At 36.7% G+C, this 24,387-nt stretch overlaps 1 protein-coding gene across 2 annotated transcripts in view; it reads left to right on the forward strand.

Moving 5' to 3' along the window:
• The first annotated feature begins 447 nt into the window (after window positions 1-447).
• The window catches only part of LOC148940515 (uncharacterized), an 81,843-nt gene continuing 57,903 nt past the window's right edge, over window positions 448-24,387 (forward strand). The window contains exon 1 of one of the 2 annotated variants that reach the window (XM_089105287.1): window positions 448-538. The gene's annotated coding sequence lies outside the window, so the exon portion shown is untranslated. The remainder of the gene's footprint in view (window positions 539-24,387) is intronic. The other variant, XR_016143374.1, reaches the window with a different exon arrangement.

Here is a 24,387-nt window from a genome sequence, read left to right on the forward strand (position 1 = left end):
TGTATTTAAATTTTTCTAAATGGTAAAAATAGGAGCATTTCTACTATAGAGCTACTGACTGTCGTGGTGTATTTCTCGCAAATTTTACTTTTTGCTTTGCTGAAAAGGGAGGGGCTTCTTTTGGCAATGGCAGATACTTTCTAAATAAAATTATGCCTTCCAATAAATTCTGTTTTTTTTCTCTAGAAGAGGGTACTAATTTTTCTCTAGAAGGGGTTACTAATTTTTATTCTGTAAAAGGGGGACGTCATTTTATACTAAATTTTTTCTTCTTTTTAAGGACAATTTTTAGCAATGCCCGCCTCCTGAAAAGAGAGCTAGGGTCCAAGATAAAACCCCTGTGAGGGCGCCAGTTGTACAGTATGGTCGTTGACCAATGCCTTCAGCTCAGGGTACCACACATATACATGGCTATGACGTTGCTGGTCCATCCACCCCACATATACAAGCGTTGCCGGGCCCTTCACGACCAATGCCCTCTATACAAGGCGAGAATGAGCCTCCTTCAGCCCTCAACATTCAAGCTGAAAATCTAGATGTAAGTTTTTATATTTTATTTCTCGCTGATGACTTATTCCCCAAGTCAATTTGAAGGACAGAAAATTGTACCGTTAGTCATTTACACATATGGATTCTAATTTGCGTAATAAAGGCTTTGATACGAGACTTAACGGTTTCCATTTTATCATTTGTTCTGGAAAATCTTGAAAATAACAGACTACTAATTGAAAATAGGCTATTTTTAGGAGATGACGTGAATGAATTAGACCCCGTTTTTTCCTCAAAGCAGATCAAGAATATTAATATGAATTGTTTTGGGGGGGGGTTGTTTGAAAAAAATCAAAATCTACTATGTATCGTTTAGATTGTAAATATGTTATATCACTATTAAATTGGAACTTTCAGGATATATAGAGTGGCGAATAGTGAATTAACCAAATGGTACTATGTACATACTGCTTCTGCTAAGCGTGTTTTTAAGCACATTTTTTAAATGATATGAAAATAATCATCCAATTTAAAAAATAGGGTGTTTTAGATACTTTGAAAATAAGCTATTTGCTTTATGGATTGCATTGGTTCCATATGCTGTGTCCCCCTCACCAACTGAAGAAACAAGTCACGAACTATGTGTTCGCATTGACGCGCCTATGGAGTTTCGTGACAATAAGGACACTGAAATACCAGCTATCGACGATAATGAATTGCGCGGTAATGTTAATTTAGACGTTATAGCTTCTGATATTGACAATTTATTGAGTAATTATTTCAATGTAGACGCTAGTACAGTTGAGCAAGGCATTACAGTTAGTTCAGAGAGCGGGTTACCATGGCTAAGCCCGAAAACATTGAATTTTTTAGATAATTTTACCAAAGAGTTAAATGAGAATCCCCCACTGATTTAATGAATATAGCTTCTATTCAATCGAATTTAATTGAAAATGAAATTGTTTTGGCAGATTTTCAGAGCCCTGTTGTTGAACAATGTGGGGAAGGACGCTTAGGTAGTGATATACACGGGGGGAGGGTAATGATATACAATTCTCCTCACTACCGGAATTTCAACAAACGAGTTCGATATTGAATACAATAGTCGTTTACACTGCAACTTTTAGGGATCCGTTTAATTCACTTATGGGGCGAAATTTTATAACCGAACCCATTTATATCGTTCATGAATATGTAGAAAAAATTCGTGCACTTTTAGAAAACTAGATTCAGTTGTGAGGATGTAGGGACTCCATTATGGCTTTAATTGTTTTAAAAATATTTTATCTGAATGAGGGACAAAGTGAAGTGTACGACCAATATGTACACACCGAGATGTTAGTGGTCTATCCTCATTTGGAGAAATATGAGACAGTTTTTATGCAATGGATCGACACTATTATCACGCATATCCAAAATTATAATGAGAACGGGAGCGGGTCTGTGGTTTTATTTATTGAAAATTTAAGTGTAAATATATGTAAATTTAAATAAGATTTTATTTTAAGAGGGGGGGGGGCTGAAGGGCCAAGGGCAATAGTTTTAAAATATAATCCCGATTTAGAAAAATATATTCCTCTAACAAGCACGCGGGGGGTGCGTGTCGGAAAGAGCAGTGGAAAAAAACACTCTCTATACAATAGTCACTGCGGCAGTTAATTGATAGTACTATTTCAATTTAAGTTAACTTATCCAGACCGAGTTCGTTTCGATAGTCTACACATTCAACTCGATCTGAAATTCGATAGTGGCCGTGAGGGAGTACTTTTACACCATTCTCAAGCACATAGACCTTGTCGGATATACATGACATGGCATTTTTTCCCACTCTAAGAGTATAGTTTCTATAATGTAGAGAGTGAATTTCTAGCACTTTTTCTCTTGGCACTAGACAACTATCTAAACAGTTTCTGTAAACACTCATGTCGAAATTATTTTTTACAAAGTGTGTAGGCACCCCTTTGTTTGCCTGTTTCACATCCTTGCCGTGTGTTTCTACACAGTAAACTTTAGGACCGGGGAACACCCATTTGGATATTAAATCACTCCCCTTCTCTGATTTTAACATTAATAGTTCATTGGGAACCTGACGTTTCATCAACTCAGGGTAGAGGGACTCATTTCTGTTAGTGTAGTCCATCCGCGAGTTGATGTGCACCCTGTTTTCTAAATCGTTTAATAAATTCCCGGTTTTAACTTTTAACAACAGAAAATCTGTGTCCCCATAATAAACTTGAACCTCCCCCTCCCTTGGTCACTGTACCTTGCACACATTGTAAAAGACAACTTGAGCTTTCTGGAAATGTCCAGTACTGAACTGCCCCCCGCTATATTCTTGTTCAGTACAACATTTCTCTTTTTTCTGTGTAGGAACACCATATTCGGCTCTATGCTCGTGAATGTTGTAAATTTGGGATCGGCAATAATTCGTGCACATTCTTTGGTTCTACACAATCTGTTTCATCAGAGAAAATGTATGAGAACCCTTGCTTTGAATTGCACCATCTATATTATCTACCGAGTTGTTCGTGACTCTAGCTCGCTAATAACTCTCAATAAGCAAATATACCCGGGTGCCCCCAAATTGCTATTTTCAGCGTACAGTCAGGCAACAAATAAGCCCTATGGGTAAATTTTGCTAGATCTTAATCAGAATACACCCAAGGATATACGTTTAGTCACAGATATTTTCGACAAAGATATTACTATATATCTTCCAGTGAAGAGTAAAAAGGATTATTAGTTGCCATCATGACATTGAAGAAACTACACTAAAATAGACATTTATTTTCTGTTCTAGGCGCTTCAAAACCCCCACTCGGGAAGGTCATACTCAAACATGGTGTTGACAATGATTTCATTAATCTAATATCTGAACTTTGTTTAAATTTAACCGAGGGCAATGTACATTTGCCAGAAGGTGTTAGACAACAGACAAAGCAACATCGTTCCACTGTACGTGCCTTGGCTTGCAAAAACAAAGGAAAAAATTTTAAAAGAAAACGTCTCTTTCAAGCGGGCGGTAGCTTTTTTACACTTTTACTACCAGTAATCACAGGACTTGTAAACAGTTTTCTCTAGATGGCTAAACACTATAAATTGACTCCAATAGAACTTCTCCTCTCACCCGTGGAACATTTTGAAGACAATCTAAGTAAATTCATTAATGACGAAAATATTGCCGATGATAAAAGCTATTTTTAATTCAAGATGCATTGCGACGTGTTGACAAACATAGACCTTATCGTGAGAGACCCGTCGCCATCACAGATCCCCCTAAACAAGAAACATCTTCTCAAGATTCTGCACACTCAAAGGAGAAGGAATTGAATTCCATAGTAACATCAATTGAAAACTTATTGCCAGTGACCTATCGAGAACATAGTAAAAGAGTATTAACATATCTTATGTTGGAAAGTGATGGTGATTATCAAGTACAAGTCGATAGCACTGGGAAACGAATTATAATTCAGAGAAAAAGTTATAATTTAGTTGATTTAATTTGCGATATGGTGACGAATCGTAAAGGACTTTTATCATTTGACAATAATCTATACACCTTTCTAAATGCATCAAACTTCCCCAAAAGTCTTTTTGGCAATAAGAAAATTCTAAAGAAATTAAGAGAATAGAGTCCTCTAATAACGCCAACAACACCATTTAAAAAATAAGAAAAAGAAGATTTTAATTCAATCTTGGAAAATACTAGCACTCCTAGTAGCAGCAATGATTTGGTAAAACCAACGAGGATGGCTGGACAAAAGCAAAGACGTATTGATTCACCCTCCAGTGTGCAAAAGGGAAGTGGACATTACACTACGTGATTGTGTTCAAAATGGATGAAGTTTCAAAACGTGTCTATGAAAATATTGGTGAAGTGGGAAGTCTAAGTTCCCCTACAAAGCATTCTAAAGTTGCCTCTGACATAGGTGGCAGCACATTAAAAAATGCAGAAGAGTATCTAGAAAATGAACCGAGTTACACACTGCATCGGAATCGCAGGCTTCGTGGCAAACAATATCGACAAACTAAAGCCTTTTTTCTCTGCATATAATGCAAAGTGATCTTTTAACTCTAAAGGCGATTCAACGGCCTCACAATACACCCTACAAATATATTCTAGTGGCAATCAGTGTCTATAGTCGCTATGCCTATGCCATTATATTGCGATCGAAGAGAGGTGTTGAAGTTGCTCAGGCCTTAGAAAGTATTCTTGAACATGATTGCTATAGAAAAATTCAATCGGATCGCGGTAGAGAATTTGTTAATCCTCATGTGCAAAAGGTTCTATTGAAATATAATACAAATCTATATCATAGTCACAGTCCGATAAAGGCTGCATTGTCTGAACGATTGATAAGAACTATTCGTTTATTGATTTCAAGATATTGCACGCTGAAAAATACTGCTGCTTTTATTCATGATTTAGATAAAATCATGCAAACATATAACCAACGACCACATCGATCCCTGTCCAATGTTAGCCCTCGGGACGTTCATTGCAGTGAAAATACATTTGATCCTTTTCTAAATCAATATTCCAGTGAAAAAAAATTGTGAAGAAGAAATTCAATGTTGGTGATACTGTTCGAATTAATAGAACCATGAATATTTTTGAAAGGGGGAATTATTAATGGAGCACTGAACTTTTTAAAGTGTCCAAAATACTAGACACTACACCCACGAAATATCGGCTGCGAGACAGCAAATATGATGAGATTCTCGGCAATTTTTAGGAATATTAACTACAAAAAGTTAGAAACACTAGTGAAATTCATCAAATTGATATTAAAGAGTCGTACTTGAAAAGATATTAAAGAGTTGTACTTGCAGGGGCAAGAGACAGTTGCTCGTTCGTTGGCTAGGATAAAACTCTGATTTTGATTCTTGGGTTGCAGTTGAAGAAATTAACAATGCCCAATGATTTCTATTTGACATTCAAGTCCAATGTTTCTGATCCTTTCTACAATAATTTGAACAAAACAAGTGATTTTTGGACGAGACTCTCCCCCACTATCAAATTTGCTGGCGCATATGAAGTGGCTCTTGTCGACTGTATTCTAAAAATACATACGATATCCTGAGAAAAGATCGCAAATATGATATAAAAATTAGACCCTATGATTGACCGCCACCCCCAGGTGATCAAGAACAAATTCAAAGGATCAATTGGATGAATTATCCATATATTGAGTTACCCTACGAAGAACTCACTTGTATGAATTATTTATGTCGTTCTATCAATAAAAGAATTTCCGCTCGTAAAAATGGAGCCTTTCATTTCAACTATTCAAAGAGGAGGGTAAGATCTACATTAGTTCACCCATTGCCGATGAAAAGGTTATTCTCAATGATAATCCAAAAGATGTTCTTGGCTTGAAGCTCTATATAATCAATGGTAAAAGTGCTGGAAACATTAATTTTATTTTTGCTGACTACCCACCTGCCTTCTCCACCGACACTTGAGTTGGCAACAGCAATGTCCCCCTCCTACGAGTTTTTGAACGAAAAACCAATCAAGAACATATTCACCATTACAATATAAAGCATCTTCAGTATATCCCCATAAACACTTCCTATTTGGAACTCTGTCAGTTAACACTAAGAACTGAATTAGGTGATCCTTTAGCAATGTCAAAAGGTTTGGCTATGATTACATGCCATTTTCGACCCATTCAGCAACAAGATGTCTAATAGAAAAGCGGTATTTATTTGTCCTGATATTGACTGCTATGTTAATACTCTTGGCCCAAGACAACTGGGCAATGGAACGGACTATTACAAAGGTCGCTCATCAATGTCTGGCTACGGTCTTGGCGGTTGGTTTGCTAAGCTGTTTCGCTCTGCACTACCTCTGGCTAGTAAATATATTGTACTGGCTGTGACACATTTTGCATCCTCTACACTAGACGATTGGGGCTCTGGCAAGGATTTTAAAAAATGTGCTTCGGAAAATCTTAAGTCCACTGCGCGAACCCTTGGTGAACAGTTGAAATCTCAACAGAATGGAAAAGGTTTAAAAAAGGTCAAGAAAAAATGCACCACTCATTAGTCTCTCCTCATGTCAGAAACGAGAGAGATCACCCCTGTCAAAGAAAAGAAGGAAAAAGACGACACATAGAGTAAACAGAAGAAGAAGTAGCCTCAGGAAGAGAATTGTTAGATCGAAACTGGATTTCTTTTCATAGATGTCATAGCTACCGCATAAGAATTCACAACGTTCAATCACTTCATCTTCAAATCTATTCAATGCAGAAAATGTTGATGTGAGCGTAAAACATAGATACTATGAACAATTTTATTCACAACAACCCCTCTCCGATAATATCCACTTTCAAATTTATTCCAATGAAGACTAATTTATGGACATGTCTTCGACTTTTATAGATTTGCGAATGAAAGTCCGGAAATCCGACAATACATTGCCAATTATCGCCGATGGAATATCCTATGAAAATTGTATATTACATAATTTATTTCGTAAAATAATTGTCTACATAAATGGCACGCTGGTGAGAAAAAGCAACAAACTCTCGAACTATACAAGCTATATGCCATTCATGCTGATGACACCCAAGTCATACAAGGATTAAGAGGCACCTCCAATGGATATGAATATATTACAAATATTGATAGTACAGACGCACTTAAAAATGCTACATCTTGTGAATTACATCTAGTTGGAAAAATATATCATGAAATATTTAATATACCCCAATGGCTACCACCCAATATTAAAGTGAATATAAAATTGGCGCTTGCTCCATCCAATTTCATTTTACGAAAGGAACCTGCTGCAAATCCTGATGTAACTCTCTGCCTCACCTCAGCAATACTACATGTACAAAAACAGCAGGTTATGAGTTCTGTTGCTTTGGCAGTGGAAAAACTGAGAGTCAGTGGAAATAATATAAAACTACTTGTTCCTCATACAACACTAATCAACGCCATATTACCACAGGCTCACGCACCTTCAACGACTCATCCTTTATCAATGGGGAAATTCCATCAAAATTAGCATTGGCATTTGTAAAAAGCGCTAGTGCAATAGGAACGTGGACTGGATGCCTAAATAAATTTGAAATGTTTGGGCTTTCATCTCTTGTCTGCAAAGTAAACGAAATCCCACTCCACAATCTATTAAAACTCTAAAATAGGGAGGGGGGCTCTTTGGGGGCCCGGGAGGCCCTTTGGGGGCCCGGGGGATGGGGGGCCCTTTGGGGGGAGGGAGCTCTTTGGGCTGAGAGCCTAACTTGAAACTCTAGACTCTGAACTACAACAACACTAAACTATAACTCTAACTAAAATTGTAAGCTAATATCTAACTAAAACTCTAAACTAAAACTCATATCTAAAACTAAACAACAACTCTAAACTAAAACTCTTAACGAAAAATAAACTAAACTACAACTCTAAACTAAAACTCTTAACTAAAACTAAACTACAACTCTATACTAAAATTTTTAACAAAAATTAAACTAAACTATAACTCTAACTAAAACTCTAAAATCTAAACTAAAACTGTGAAGTCTAAACTAAAACTCTTAACTAAAATTAAACTAAACTATAATTCTAACTAAAACTCTAAGCTTAGACTTTAAGCTAAAACTCTAAACTCTAAACTAAGACTCTTAACTAAAACTAAACTAAAAATCTAAACTAAAACTCTTTACTAAAACTAAACTACAACTCTAAACTAAAACTCTTAACTAATACTAAACTAAACTAAAAGTGCAACGGAAATTCTAAACTCTATGCTGAAACTCTTATCTAAAACTAAACAACGCCTCTAAACTAAAATTCTTAACTAAAACTAAACTAAACTATAACTCTAACTAAAACTCAAAGCTAAGACTCTAAACTAAAACTCTGAATTAAAACTAAACTAAACTATAACTCTAACTAAAACTCTAAGCTAAGACTCAAAACTATAACTCCAATATAAAAACTAAAACTATTAACTAAAACTAAACTAAAACTATAAGTTAAAACTCGAAAGTAAAACTGTAAACTAAAACTATAAACTCTAAACTGAAACTCTTAACTACTACAACTCTAACTGAAACTCTAAACTAAAACTCTTAACTAAAACTAAGCTATAACTCTAAAGTAAAGCTCTTTAAAAAAATTAAACTGAACTATAACTCTAAATAAAACTCTAAACTCTAAACTACAACTCTAAAATCTAAATTAACTAAAACTAAACTAAAATTAAACTAAACTATAACTCTAACTAAAACTCTAAGCTATAACTCTAAGCTAAAACTCTAAAATCTAAACTAAAACTCTTAACTAAAACTAAACTACAACTCTAAACTAATAATCTTTACTAGAACTAAACTACAACTCTAAACTAAAACTAATACTAAAATAAACTAAATGTGCAACGAAAAACTCTAAGCTAAGACTCTAGGCTAAAATTCCAAACTAAAATGTTTAGCTAAAACTAAACTATATGTCCAAAAACACTTAATTAAAACTAAAATAAAATATAACTCTAACTAAAACTCTAAGTGCTGAGAGTCTAACTTGAAACTCTAGACTCTGAACTACAACTAAAATAAACTATAACTCTAACTAAAACTTTAAGCTAATATCAAACTAAAACTCTAAACTAGGGAGGGGGTTTCTTTGGGGACCCGGGGGCCCTTTGGGGGCCTCGGGGGTGGGGGACCTTTGAAGCCCTGGGGGGAGGGGGAGGGGGCTCTTTGGTGGCCCCGGGGGAGGGGGCTCTTTGGAGGCCTGGGGAGAGGGGGACCAAGGGGAAGGGGGCCCTTGGGGTTGGGATGGAGGACCTTACAACACTCTTCAAATGGAACTTGTGTATTATAACGACCACAGAGTTTCACCTCAAATCATCTTCTAAAATAACTCAAACTGTTTCGCCCAAAAAATCCCTAAAATGCCGATTAATTTTTTTGCCCAAATAATCCCCTAAAAGTAATTCCTGTTTGTTCCTTTCTTTCGGTATCCCTGCGCTGTCACATTTGAAATTCCCAGGAAACCATTTCCCGCGTAAAATATATTCAATCTGTCTTGATCTCGTATGAATTTCTGAAAAAATATCTAAGGTGTTCCTACTTAAACTATTGTGGCTTCGATAGAATATTAATTTATCTCTCAGGCCTAAAGACCTGAGAAGCCCTATCTAAAAATAGAATATTAATTTATCTCTCAGACCTAAAGACCTGAGAAGCCATATTTAAAAATGAAATTCCCTCATGACAAAATTCCCCGCCGATTTTGTAAATCAATTTCCCAGGAATTCCGTCCCCTTCGTGGATCAATACACTTAGATGGGTTCTATGCCCATATATGGAGTCCCTTCCGGAGTCATTAGGCTTAGAAACATCCCTGATTAACCTTGAAAAAGACACGTGATCTTATCCCGTTAGACTCGACTACAGATGGCAGCACACGGTCCCGTTCGGATGTAATAACCCATTTCTACTGATGTTAAGATTTCCGTATTATTTTGTCACAAGCTGAATCCATCCGCTTTTGCACTCATTGTATTATTAGCAAAGAATACAGCCAAAGAAAAAAGAATAATTATTTGCAAAGAACAATTAAGATTAAATTATCTTAAATTAAACTGAAGAAAAAACTCTTATTTGAATCTTATGATACTAAGTTATTGTAAATTAGGTTTATATGAATATCTCCAGTATCTCTACTTAAAGCAAGGTCACTATTTATGTATTTTTTAATTTCCCCTAAAAGATTGTGGCAAACCATTTGCTATAAATATTAAAGTTGTCCGATTAAAAAGAACTAAATAATCTGGATTTTCAAAAATGTGGAGGGCCAAAGCAGAAGCAAAATCATTCTTTTTATTTTCTCATTTCAGAGATTTCTCTATTGAAATCTTGTGTTCATGCAGTCGTTCCTCCTGTTGTTGACTGGTCTTGCCAATATAAAACTTTCCTCATGAACACAGGACTCTGTAAACACCACTAAGCAATATAGGGTCAGTTCTGTCCTTTCCCGAGTTGAAAAAACATTCAACCTAAGGTTCATTTTTGAAAGAAACAGGGAGATTATGTTTCTTTAAAAATTTTCCAAGTTTGTCGCTGAGTTTAAGGATATATGGTTGAGTGGTGGAGATTTTGTTTTCAATTGCAGGAGTAACTAAAGAATGGGTAATCTTAGCTCTGCTCTAGAATGTATGATAGACTATCAATCAACAAGTGAAATAACATTATTTTATACAATTCTAAAAAACGGTTATTGCCACCTTTGCCTCTCACTCAGACTATCTGTCTTTACTCCAATTAGCCATGGCTCTCAACTTTTTCATTAGAGTCCACCAAGTTGATTTTAATTCAAAATCAATTGGGGCTCAGTATTTCCTTGTTTTACCTTTTTTAATTTTTTATATATGGTATTTTCAATCAGATTAATGTGATAACCATTACTGAATAAAATATCTTCAACACAGTTTAATTCAGATGATACAAGATTGTGTGAACAGATTTTTGGAATTCTGTCGACAAAAGAGATTTCGACCCCCTCTTTTCGCAGAACGAGGGTGGTTTAACGGAAGACCCCCTTGTTCCTTGTATAAGTATAAAATGTAAGGTTAGGAGTAAAAGGTAAAAAATAAAAGGTAAAGAATGCGACGTTGGACTTTATAGTCCCTACCGGCGGTGCTGATCTCCGTTTCTTGCCCCTATAGCCAGGAAGTGCAATGGGGGGTTGGGGGCCAACCATCCTGTGCTTACACAAACCCTTCCTGTTCACCTTTCCCAGATTTCTCCAGGAACCCATTTTAAGCTGGGTCGACTCTGGCTGACTTTACACAGTCACGCCACTGACCCCCTTCCCAAACCAAATAACTGGGTACATTAGGATTCGAACTCTCATCCTCTCGGACAAAGGATCAAAAATCCAGCGCACTAATCCACTAGGCTAGGACGGCCCTAGCCGACCTAGCCTAGGAAGGCTAGAAAATACTCCTAACCTAAGAAGGTTAGGAGTATTTTATTAAATTAAACCATCTAAGAAAAAGAAGCTTCCCTGAGTCTTCAGATTGAGGATCATAGACAGCACGCTAGTGCTGCCTAAGTAGAGAACGATGTGGGCACAATATGTTGTTTGTTTTTTCTCCATACCCGGGCACTTCGTATCGAAAGAGTCGTCGTAGAAACTTCGAAAAGGGCTCATTCGATTGGAAATTGGAGTGGCTAGGGCCCTTTTTAATAGTCAAAAGTGATTGGAGGGCAACTAGCCCCCCCCCCCCCACGCCCATCATTTCTCCAAATAACTCCATTCAAAGTTTTTAGATAGCCATTTTGTTCAGCGTAGTTGATTTCCAGATAGAACATATGTTTTTGAAGAGGACACTCCCCCATAATCCTCAGGGAAAGGGTTTTAAGTTATGCCCTGGGGGCATATAAGGTTTTTATAGAAGGTGTTGTCGTAGAAACTTCAAAACAGGCTCTTTCTATTGGAAATTCAAAGAGCTAGTACCCTTTTTAATAGTCGAAAGTGTTTGGAGGGAAAATAGGCCCCCCCACGCCCATCATTCCCCCGAACATATCCAATCAAAATTTTGAGATAGCCATTTTGTTCAGCGGACTTGATTTCCAGATAGAAAACATGTTTTGAGCAGGACACTCCCCCACAACCATCAGGGCAAGGGTTTTAAGTTATGCTCTGAGGACAGATACGGTTTTTATAGAAGGCGTTGTCGTAGAAACTTTGAAAAGGGCTCATTCGATTGGAAATTGGAGTGGCAACTAGCCCACCAACGCCCTTCATTCCCCCAAACACATCCAATCAAAATTTTGAGATAGCCATTTTTTTTAGCGTAGTTGATTTCCAGATAGAAAATATGTTTTTGAGGAGGACACTCCCCCATATCCCTCAGGGTAAGGGTTTTAAGTTATGCCCTGGGGGTATATAAGGTTTTTAAAGAAGGCGTTGTCGTAGAAACTTCAATAAAAGCTCATTCGACTGGAAATTAAAAGGGCTAGTGCCCTTTTGAATAGTCGAAAGTGATTGGAGGGCAACTAGCCCCCCCCCACACCCATCAGTCCCCCAAACACATCCAATAAAAATTTTGAGATGGCCATTCTGTTCAGGGTAGTTGATTTCCGGCACTCCCTCACAACCCTCAGGGCAAGGATTATAAGTTATGCCCTGGGGGCATATAAGGTTTTTCATTGAAATCTTTGTCGTAGAAACTTGAAAAAGGGCTCATTCGATTTGAAATTCAAAGGACTAGTACCATTTTTAATAGTCGAAAATGATTTGAGGGCAACTAACCCCCCTCTCACGCCCACCTTTTCCCCAAACACATCCAATAAAAATTTTTAAAAAGCCAGTTTATTCAACGTAGTTGAAAGTTTTGGAAATTAGGTCTTTAAGGATGACAACCCCTCCCCACAAAGCCCCCAGGGCAAGGGTTGTAAGTTATACCCTGGGGGCATATAAAGTTTTATTGAAAGCATTGTTGTAGAAAATTCAAAAGTGCTCATTCAATTGGAAATCGAAAAGGCTAGTTCCTTTTTTAATAGTTGAAAGTGATTGGATAGCAACTAACGCCCCTCTCACGCCCATCATTTTCCCAAACACATCCAATTAAAAATTTGAGATATCCATTTTGTTCAAAGTATGTGAAAGTTCTGGAAATTTTGTCTTTTAGGATGATACCCCCAGCAGATCCCTCAGTGCAAGGGTTGTAAGTTATGCCCTGGGGGCATATAAGGTTTTTATTGAAAGTGTTTTCGTAGAAACATCAAAAAGGCTCATTCAATTGGTAATTCAAAGCGCTAGTACCCTTTTTAATAGTCGAAAGTGATTGGAGGGCAACTAGCCCCCCCCCCATGACAATCATTCCCCCAAACACATCCAATCAAAATTTTGAGATATCCATTTTGTTCAGCGTAGTTGAATTCCAGACAGAAAATATGTTTTTGAGGAGGACACTCCCCCACAACCCACAGGGCAAGGGTTTTAAGTTATGCCCTGGGGGCATATAAGGTTTTTATAGAAGGCGTTGTCGTAGAAACTTCGAAAAGGACTTATTCTATTGGAAATTGGAGTGGCTAGTGTCCATTTTAATAGTCAAAAGTTATTGGAGGGCAACTAGCCCTCCCCTCGCCCATCACTCTCCCAAACACTGTTTTTGAGGAGGACACTCCCTCACAACCCTCAGGGCAAGGGTTTTAAATTATGTGGGGGTATATAAGGTTTTTTAGAAGGCGTTGTCATAAAAACTTCAAAAAATGCTCATTCGATTGGAAATCCAAAGAGTGCCCTTTTTAATAATCAAAAGTGATTGGAGGGCGACTAGCCCCCCTAACGCCCATCATTCCCCCAAACACATCCAATCAAAATTTTGACATCGCCATTTTGTTCAGCATAGTTAATTTCCAGATACAAAATGTGTTTTTCAGGAGGACACTCCCCCGCAACCCTCAGGGCAAGGGTTTTAAGTTATGTCCTGGGGGCATATGAGGTTTTTATAGAAGGCATTGTTGTAGAAGCTTCAAAACAGGCTCATTCGATTGGAAATTCGAAGAGTTAGTAACCTTTTTAGTAGTTGAAAGGGATTGGAGGGCAAATAGCCCCCCCCCCCCCCCACACCCATCATTCCCCCAAACACATCCAATCAAAATTTTGAGATAGCCATTTTGTTCAGCGTAGTTGATTTCCAGATAGAAAATATGTTTTGTATGAGGACACTCCCCCACTACCCTCAGGGCAAGGGTTTAAAGTTATGCCCTGGGGGCTTATAAGGTTTTTATAGAAGGCGTGGTGGTAGACACTTCAAAAAAGGCTCATTCGACTAGAAATTCAAAGGCCTAGTGCCCTTTTGACTAGTCTAAATTGATTGGAGGGCAACTCGCCCCCCACGCCCTTCGTTTCCCCAAACACATCCCATAAAAATTTTGAGATAGTCATTTTGTTCAGCGTAGTTGATGTCAAGATAGAAAATATGTTTTTGAGGAGGACACGCCCCCAAAGCTCAGGGCAAGGGTTTTAAGCTATGCCCTGGGGGCATATAAGGTTTTTATTCGATTTGAAATTCAAAGGGCTAGTGCCCTTTTTAATAGTCGTAAGTGATTGGTGATATTATTTGTTGTTGTTGTTGTTTAGACCAAGGCACTTCGTATCGAAGGAGTTGTCGTGGGAGCTTCGAAAGGGGCTCATTCAATTGAAAATAGAAAGGGCTGATGCCCTATTTAATAGTTGGAGGTGATTTGAGGGTAACTAATTCACCTTCCACACCCACCCTCCCGCGACCAGCCTCCCATTTGCCCATTATGTTTCAAAACTAAGTGTTACCTTAAGATTAAATCAAAATGAACTGTGATAATGCTAATTCCCAATAAGGCATCTCAGCAGTATCCAAAGAACGACTGAGGGTATTATGTTCAAACTTTCGGGGCTACTTCTGCTCCTAAAATTTAACTGAATCAAAGTAGCGTAATTGTATCTAAGCTAAAAAAGAAAGTAAACAGATTTTTTTGCGAATGGTATCAACTTTTCCCTTTCAGGTCAACTAGAGGAGGTATGAAACTAAATTAAACAGTACTATTTGTGTCCAGATTTTTAAAAGGGTGTATGTTGTTAAAAATTGCTGAAAATTTTTCTTCAGCATACAAATAGCAGGCCAAACTCTTTATTCTTAAAAAACGAAAAGATTGAACTATTTTTTTTTCCTGAAAAAGACTGTGTCAATACAAAGCGAGCACAAATTAATTAAAAATTTTTTTTCACAAAATCAGTTTTTCAAAGAACAGTAAAGAACTCCATTGAAAAAAAAATGAACAAAACTAGAATCAGATAATCTAACAAGCGTTAAACTACCACAAATCAGTATCAATAAATAAATGAAACCCAGAACGAACAGAAATTACAATAAATAACCGAGTCAAACTCAAAACGAGAAGAAATTAACATAATTTGGGCAAAAAACTCCTGTGCGTTCCCAAGGCCAGAACAAAATTTGCACTTTACTGAAAAAATATTTTGTGGTTGTTATAAACTTGTATTACTTATTACTTATTATAAACTTATATAAATTTATTATTATAAACTTATAAACTTATATTATAAACATTATAAACTTATGTTGTGGAAAAAGTTTGTTTAATTAATTTGAATCAAAAGCGTTCAAATGCAGCAAAAATCGCTTAGAGAATCATGCCCATGATCCCAAACAGACAAAATTTCGTCTGGAACAAAACGGAACCAGAAAGAGTGTTTAAAGGGAAACTGATCAAAGCAGAATTTTCGATGAAATCCATGTAGAAATTTGCCAAATAGAGAGACAAAACGTTTCCCATATGTAAACCCATAATTTGAAGAAATATTTGTCTCTAAGCCTATCAACCTGAACCAAGGAAAATTTGTTGCAAAGGCGAACAAGGGTCATTATTGTATAGATTTCTAAAATCTTATAATCTGACCTTGCAGAATTTGCCTTTAATTTTCTTTGTAAGGCCTGTTCACATTAATTTATGGAAATCACAAAAAGTGCACATGGAAACTGCATCGAAACTGTGTAAGATAGTATTTGCTGTTACACTTTAATTTGTTTCACTTTCCAGTAGGATCTACGTAGTTTTTTATATAAGATTTCTGTATTCTTAAAAAAGGCTTGAAAATGACGGCCAAAAAGTTTCCTACACTCATAGCTGGGGAAGTACCATATAGCACTCTACCATAGGACACAACGGAATATCTTACCTATGGATTTTGGGAAGACCGTAAAATTTGGTAATAAAGCAGCCTTTAGGTTAGAATTTTCTGTACATTTTAGGGGTAATTAGTCTATTATCTTTTAAATTTTCTATTTTTCTTCTCAGCTGCTGTGTTTATTTATCTCTGGGGTCCGTTTTTACGTATTTGTAAGTGTTTTTATCCATCAAAAGGGCATTTGCTTTTTTATAATAACTAATTAAAAAAACTTTTTCCCCAAAATAAGTTTTTCAAAGAAACATAAAGAGCTCCATTAAACCAAAAATGAACAGAAATAGAGTAAACTAATCTTCCAAGCGTAAAACTACCACAAATCACCGTCAATAAATAAATGAAACCCAAAACGAACAGAAATTATATTAAATAACCGAGTCAAACTCAAATAGAGCAAAAATTAACATGAGAAGCGGGCTGACAGCCCCATTCCATATCAGCACCAGAACATAATCTACTCATGGTACTAGTATCAGCAGAAGTATTAATATGTTGCATTTTTGTCAGTTGAATATTCCTTTCATCAAGTGATGGACGTTTCAGCTTAATACAATTTACCGTTGTTATGACATTGCCGATATGTCCTTTTGATAACCTGTTTGTTCATATACTTCTTGAAATTTTCACCTGACTGCTCTTTGCCTTGTAAGTAGTTGCAACAAAACGGTAGTTGGAATAGTAGTAGTAGTAGTTGTAGTAAATGCAGGAGTGGTAGCTGTACTAGTAATAACACGCACACTAACTTTTGGTCAATTGATCTTTTTCTTTAAGCATTCTCTGAAATATCAATTTTAATGCCTATATCCATTCTTGACGTACGCCCTTTTGACAATATGTACGCACATAGCGTGTTTTGGTTTAGTTCAAATTACCCCTCAATATTCCAGCAAATTTTCACCTTCATGCGCGTAGCCTTAATAGTACTAGCATCATAGTTGTAGTGAGGGTAGTAGGAGAAGCGCAGTAATAGTGTTGTATTAGCGGTAGTAGTAACACTAGTAGAAACAGTATCAATGACAGTAGTAGCATGCACACACTGCCTTTTGGTCGGTTGAAAATCCAACTCATGATACCCCGGAAGTTTCACCTTGATACGGTAAGACAGTCTAGCCTAGGAAAGGAACGGTTTGACAGGGAACAAATTATAAGAGAAAATATTCTTTGACTACCCGACTCAACAAAATGTGCTGATTCCAAATATACAAAGTTGGCTCATCTCTCTGTTTCACAAATATGTTTTTTTTTTAGGTTGAGGCTTATTTTGAGGGGGTAAATTTCGTATTTCATATATAGGCGTAAAACAACAAAATTGATGTCTAGGATAGTGTAATAGATCATGATGATTATGAAAATCCCTTTTATTTGAACGTAAAATTAAAACTTAGGTTTTTTTTTAGGTTGAGGTTGATTTTAAGACGGTGAAATTCGTGCTTCCATGTATAGGCGTACTACAACAAAATTTATGTCTAGAATAGGATATTAGATCATAGTGATTATGAAAATCACCTTTATATGAACGTAAAACAAAAACTTAGGTTTTTTTTTGGTTGAGGTTGATTTTGAGGAGGGGAATTCGTTTTTACATATAAAGGCGTACAGCAACAAAATTGATGTCTAGAATAGGATAAAAATCACGGTGATTATGAAAATCACGTTTATTTGAACGTAAAATTTAAAAATGTTACTCAAATATTCCATCAGTGTTAAACCGCGCTTAATCTGACAGAAACCGGGCTTAAAATGTAGAATGACAATTATCACCCAGTTCGATTTTTTAACTAACGATTAAAACATTCTCGACCTTTTCAGTTATATAATATACAAATGTGATAAAAAAAAAATCAAAATATCAATTTTCATAGATCTTCGTTATCTTCCAGATCATCAGCTCCGAGAAACTCAATTGTAACACAGTTAGCACAACTTGTTCCCTTGCAAGGTCCACAGGCCCAGGTGGATTTCATGCCATTTCTTTTGTAAGTACATCGCATATTTGAGCAGTCGGTTTTCTAGTTACCGTGAAAACCTGTAAGGAGAGAGTTGGGGGTAGCTGGGAGTTCACCAAAAATAGGGCAATATAGTCCATTCTGAATTACCCAACCGAACTGGGTAGGGTCGAGATTACATCCCAGGGTTTTCCATGATCTAACTTTAAAATAAACTCGAAATGAGTGGAAGCTGCAAGCATCACTGGTGGGAGAGAGAACTTTAGACTCAACATGCGAAGCAGAATACGATGCAGATGCTGTAACTTTCTCGATGAATTTGAGATGAAGCAACTGATAGAGGGTTGAAATTGAGCCTGGGTACTTATATAAAAGCATCATTGCTTTCTCCCCAGCTGCTGAAATCTTGTGCTTGGTGGATAGTGGGTCCAAAAAACTTTGGCGGATTCGTAAAACTCATTTTCTTTTTTTGTCTGAAGCTGTAGTCCCGCTGACTTCCCAATGCCATAGATACGATAAATTCAATCGCACCCAAGTAAGGCGTAGACATACAGGATTGTGCTACATAACGAGATCCAAGTTTGAGTTTCGTTGCATTTATATCCCAATTCTATTCTTTGAGATTCCAGCTCGAGGCTCAGAGTAAAAGTATATCGCTTGGCTACCTGTCTGTGCGTAATAGCATACGAGTATAAGCAGATCTCTTCGTCTCTAACCAGGACATATTCTTTCTTTGTAGAACAGACCATATTCCTGTTAAAATTGATGTGCAGGTACAATCGTGACCCTTTCCGTCTCAAATGGGTGATGTCTTTGATTGCAGGTGCTTGGTTGTATCCCTCGAAAATAACCGACGTCCTTTGCAACCCATATTTCCGTGCAACGTTGTCAACGTACTTCTGGCAGATACTATCATAAGTTGAGTTATTTTCCCAAAGGATTCGCTGAAGCAGTGCCCCACCATCGAGAACTAAATGCTTATCACTAAAATCTTTGACGAAGTCTTTAGTTTTTGGCTGCTGCTCTGCAACTAGACACCACATCCCATCGGTGAGGTCAGGCTTATGGGCTAATTGTGGAAGTTCATTTACTTCAAAAGGTGACGGAGGCGGCGAGCACAATTCATACTCAAAGTATGACTCCAAATTATTGTCGCTATTTCCAGCAATTGTCACCAGCCGCTGAAACATCAATGCTGGATGTTGTTGCTGGAATGCTGGATGAAAAACTGGTGCAGATTTATTAACAAGCATTACGGCCACTGACTTTTTCTTGAATGTGTACGTGTTGACGTTTTTCCCCTGTTATGCTGTCCATGATTTCTTGTCTGACATATCTAGCTGTGTTGACGTTGACTTTTTCATCAGCCGTATCTCCAGAAGTAATATTTCGCAAGCTCGGGTCTTCTGCGAAAGGGGTATTCTCAGCAAGAAAGCAGACAAGCTTGCTAGCGTCATTGTTGTCGCGTTCAATTTCTTGACTCTGTAACTTCTTTGTGCTGTTCGCTTGTCTCGTATTGGACCCTTGCAAAATTTTGCATCGACAAATTAATTGCACTACAAGTTGGTGCTAAAAGTAACCAAGTCAGCCTCTGCAATTAACTCATGCCACTTCCCCTTGTAAGACCACCGTTAGTTTTCAACGAGCGCATGAGGACCTGCTCATTGACCAAATCTGACGACAGACCCGCTCAAAATTTTTCGGATCTGCGGATAACATATCTTCCGTTCTGAAAATTGTCAAACACGTCGGGATTGACACTTTCCAGCTACCAATAAATATATAATTTTTAGGTACTGTTTTACAAAGCGGTAAGCGCGCGAAAACTGTATAGCAAAGTTCTTCATGAAAACAGGTTTTCGCTACCTTGTGAGGTATAAACAAATGGTTTCTCACTAGGGAACTATATTTAAACTTTATTTTTTGGGGGTTTAGGGGGAATAAAAGGTACCTAGGTTGGGTTAGGTTAGGTTAAGTATTATATATATGCTATGCTTTACCCCCACTCCACCCCCTAATGTGCAAATATATAACCCAATTGTGTTCATAAACTATTATATTTTCATCCTATTTTGTTTTATTTCATTAGCATTAACGAAACTTCACATCTCACGTGCTTATTGGTTTGTAAAACAGTAAAAATTTTTATGTTTATCACTGTGATAATAAACATAATTTTTAGTTTTAAATTCAAATAAAGGTGAATTTCATAGTCACCATGATCTAGTACCCAATTCTAGAGATCAATTTTGTTGTTGTATACCTTTATATGGAAACACGACTGGGTAATAGACGTCATTCTACATTTAAGACCGGTTTCTTTCAAATTAAGCGTGGTTTAATACTAATGGAATATTTAAATTGAAAGTTTTAATTTTACATTCAAATAAAGGTGATCTTCATAATCACCGTGATTTTTATCCTATTCTAGACATCAATTTTGTTGCTGCACGCCTTTATATGTAAAACCAAATTCACCTCCTCAAAATCAACCTCGATCTCAAAAAACCTAATTTGTAGTTTTACGTCCATATAAAGGTAATTTTCATAATCGCCGCGCTTTAATATCCTATTCTAGACATAAATTTTGTTTTAGTACGTCTTTACATGGAAGCACGAATTTCACCGTCTTAAATTCAACCTCAACCTCAAAAAACCGAAGTTTTAATTTTACGTTAAAATCAAAGTGACTTTCATAATCACCGTAACCTATTACACTATTCTCGACATCAATTTTGTTGTTTTACGCCTAGATATGAAACACGAAATCCACCCCCTCAAAATCAACCTCAAGCTAAAAAAAACATATTTGTGAAACAGATAGATGAGCCAACTTTGCATATTTGAAATCAGCACATTTTTGAGTCGGGTAGTCAAGCTATCTTTTCTTTTGCAATCTGTTCCCCGTTAGGCTCTTTTTTAACACACTTCTTGGACTATTCTAAAACTATTACTGATTTGCCCTTTTGACCCCCCTTTGAACGCCCTTTTCATCTTAATACTTTTAGCCTTACAAGTATTTGCAATCGAAGTAGTAGTTGGAGTATTTTAGTAGCAGTAGTACTTGTAGTAGTAGTAGTAGCAGGAAAAGTAGCAGTAATAGTAGTGTTAGTAGTAGCATGCACATATTACCTTTTGGTCAATTAATCTCTCCCTTTAAGCATTCTCTAAAAATTCCAACTTAATACCCAAATCCATTCTTGACGTACACATTTTTGACAATCTGCATGCGCAAAGAGTGTTTTGATTTATTTCTAATTCCCTCTTAATACTCCGTCAAATTTTCACCTTAATTCGCGTAACCTTAATAGTACTAGTAACCTTAATAGTACTTACTAGTAATAGTACTAGTATTATAGCAGTGGTGATAATTGTAGGAGCAGTAGTAGCAACAATAGTGTTGTATTACTAGTAGTAGTAAGAGCGGGAGCAGCAGTTTCATCTTGTTTCATCTCAATTTCATCTTGATGCGGTAAGTTGTTCCAAAAATATTGCTGATACGCCTGTATTAACAATCTCTATGGACATTATATGTTTCGATTTAGTTCAACTTTCCCCTTACATTTTCCTTAGATGTTCATTTCAATATCCTCAGCCTTGGCAGTACTCGCTATGGAAGCAGTAGTTTTGTTGGAAGTAGTGGTAGTAGTAATAGTGGTAGCAGTAGCAGTAGTGGTAATTGTAGTTGTAGCAGGAACAGTAACGTGCAATTATTGTCTTTTTGGTCAATTGATCATATCTTTTACCATTTCCTTATAGTTCCAATCTAGTATACTCAGTAATCCTGAGCTTTTGACAACCCTTCTGCACATAACATGCTTTGATGTAGTTCAAGGCTCCTCTCGAGAGTCTCTGAAAGGCTCACCAGAATGCCTTTCGTGTTTTTGGAAAGTTAAGGTCAAACATGCCCACCTTTCTCAATAACGCTTACTATATGTAAATAATGGACAAATCTCCTAAGTTACAGCCCTTGCCCTGAAGGCTGTGGGGGGGGGCGGTGGTTGATATTGGGGTTCCACCCTTTGTTTCTTTTCTTTTCAGATAAATGACCTATTTTCTTTTCTGTAATTACATTTACCTACAAGATAATTTTCAATCGTAAGTTAAACTCTCGTCGTCAAGGCAACTATTTTGCAAGAGAAAATAAATTGACTGGATTATAAATCAGTATGAGTCATCACATGGACCTGCTAAAATTCAAGTTATTGATTCTGAAAACACTTGCATTAATTTTTGAGACATATACATGTGTCTGAAGCAGTCCAAATTAAGTCGTTTTTATAAAATTACTTAGCTTCTTAGATGTGAAAGCTTTGGATGATAAATATTCGAAAGGAGAGTGAGGGTGAAATCTAGGAACGAAAATGCTTGACTGATGAAAATTTTCAACTTTCAATTTTGAAAATTTTTCGATAGGCGAGTTTTGGCTACTTGAAAAACGTGTCCGAGAGACTTTTGTGAGATCTTAAGAGTTTGGTAGAAATTGATAGTGGATAAACTCTGATAAGGTAAAGATTTGAAATCAAATATTTTATTACCAAGGAGGTTTCTTTTGAATTTGTCTTTTGGTTTTTTTAAATTGTGTGAAAAAGTTTTGCAACCCATTCTCTGGATACACAAGTCTTCAGATTGTGTGGCTAAGTGTAGATTGAAACGCAAAAGAAGGATGAAGAATCCGATTCCTTTTGCTATCTTGTAGAAAATTAAAGCGACAAATAATATTTACACTTGTTTTAACATAACTGAAAATATCTAAAACAGCATTGGTCAAAGACTCCCCGTAAGCCTGACATTCTAGGCCCCGTGAGCTGACATACATTCTAAGGCACCACTGGCTATACATAACGTATGACCAAAAAAAACAATAAATAAATGAATAATAAATAAAATAGCCGAGAAAACGAGGATAATGACAGCCAGTTTACAGAAAAGAAACAAAAATGACAAAAGCATATATTTCGGTAAGGACCTCCGCCAAGCCATCTTCAGTGTTAAAAAAAAAAAAAAAAAACTAATCTTTTTAAGTAAACTCGAACAGAGCAGAAGAAACACTGAATCTAATAAATCAAAAACTATGCTAGAATAAATAAAAGGCTGTTGTTTAATGGGTACCCTATTAGACTTAATCAAAAAATTATAGATAGAAGATTAAAAAAGGTAAAAGGTAAAACATAATCACTCTGTTTCTATCAAAAATGAACTAAAGGTTGAACGTTTTTTGAATTCTTAAGAGGATGGAACTGAGCCTACATTGATTAGCGGCGTTTACACAGTCCTGTGTTCATGTGGGACGTTTGACATTGGCAGTTTGATTTGAAATTTGACTTGAACACAGGATTTCAATCGATTTATTTCTGAAATATCAAAATAAAAATGAAGACTTTGATGCTGCTTTGGCCCTCTACATCTTTGAAAATCCGGATCATTTAGTTATTTTAATGAGGCCCCTTTATTTTACAGCAAATGGCTTACCACAATCTCTTAGGGAAACAGGTTAAAAGATTCAAATAACATATTCCTCGGTTTAAAGTAAGACATTGTGACCGCCCTTTGAAATGAATTTTGTTACTTCTGCTTCACTCTTGTCCTCTGGCTGACATTACTTACTTACTTGCACTTGCAGCGGGACCAAGCGTTTCCACCTCACCCAGAACTCAAACAAGGCTTCCAAATGAGTGTCTCCCATGATTTTGGTCTCGTGCCAATTCTTTAGCAAACTTTAGCCATTGTTTGTCCTATTATTGACCGAATATACGGAAACCTCTAGCAAGGTCCAGCTCTTACCTAATAAGTTACTACCAATTTTTAAATAGCCCTCCGTTTCTTCTACGTCATACTGATAAGGGTTCGACAAAAAGTATTTGTTTAATGAGGTATTCGCTATGGCGACACAATACGTGTCCAAGCCATCAGAGCTGGCGGACTTTGATTACGCTTCAGATTTTGTCAATGTTGAAATAATGTCAGAGGATACCGTCGTTCGAAATCCGATCTGACATCTGGAAGCGTAAAATAGAACGTAGGCAACGGTGGTCAAAAGCCTCTAGAGCATGTCCGTGATCTACTTTGATGGGCTATGATTCAACACTATAGAGTAGGACTGTCCTTATTGTTGACTATATATGCTTATCTTTGTCCGGAAGGTAATTTCTCGACGGACCTAGAGATATTTACAAAGTTGAGCGAAACTGTTGGAGCTCTAGATATGTTTCTGTTGATATTTTAATCACATCTTCCCTTCTAA

This window comes from Artemia sp. Qi Xiang Cuo, chromosome 19 (genome assembly GCF_049724085.1).
Source record: "Artemia sp. Qi Xiang Cuo chromosome 19, ASM4972408v1, whole genome shotgun sequence".
Classification (NCBI taxonomy): Eukaryota; Metazoa; Arthropoda; class Branchiopoda; order Anostraca; family Artemiidae; genus Artemia; species Artemia sp. Qi Xiang Cuo.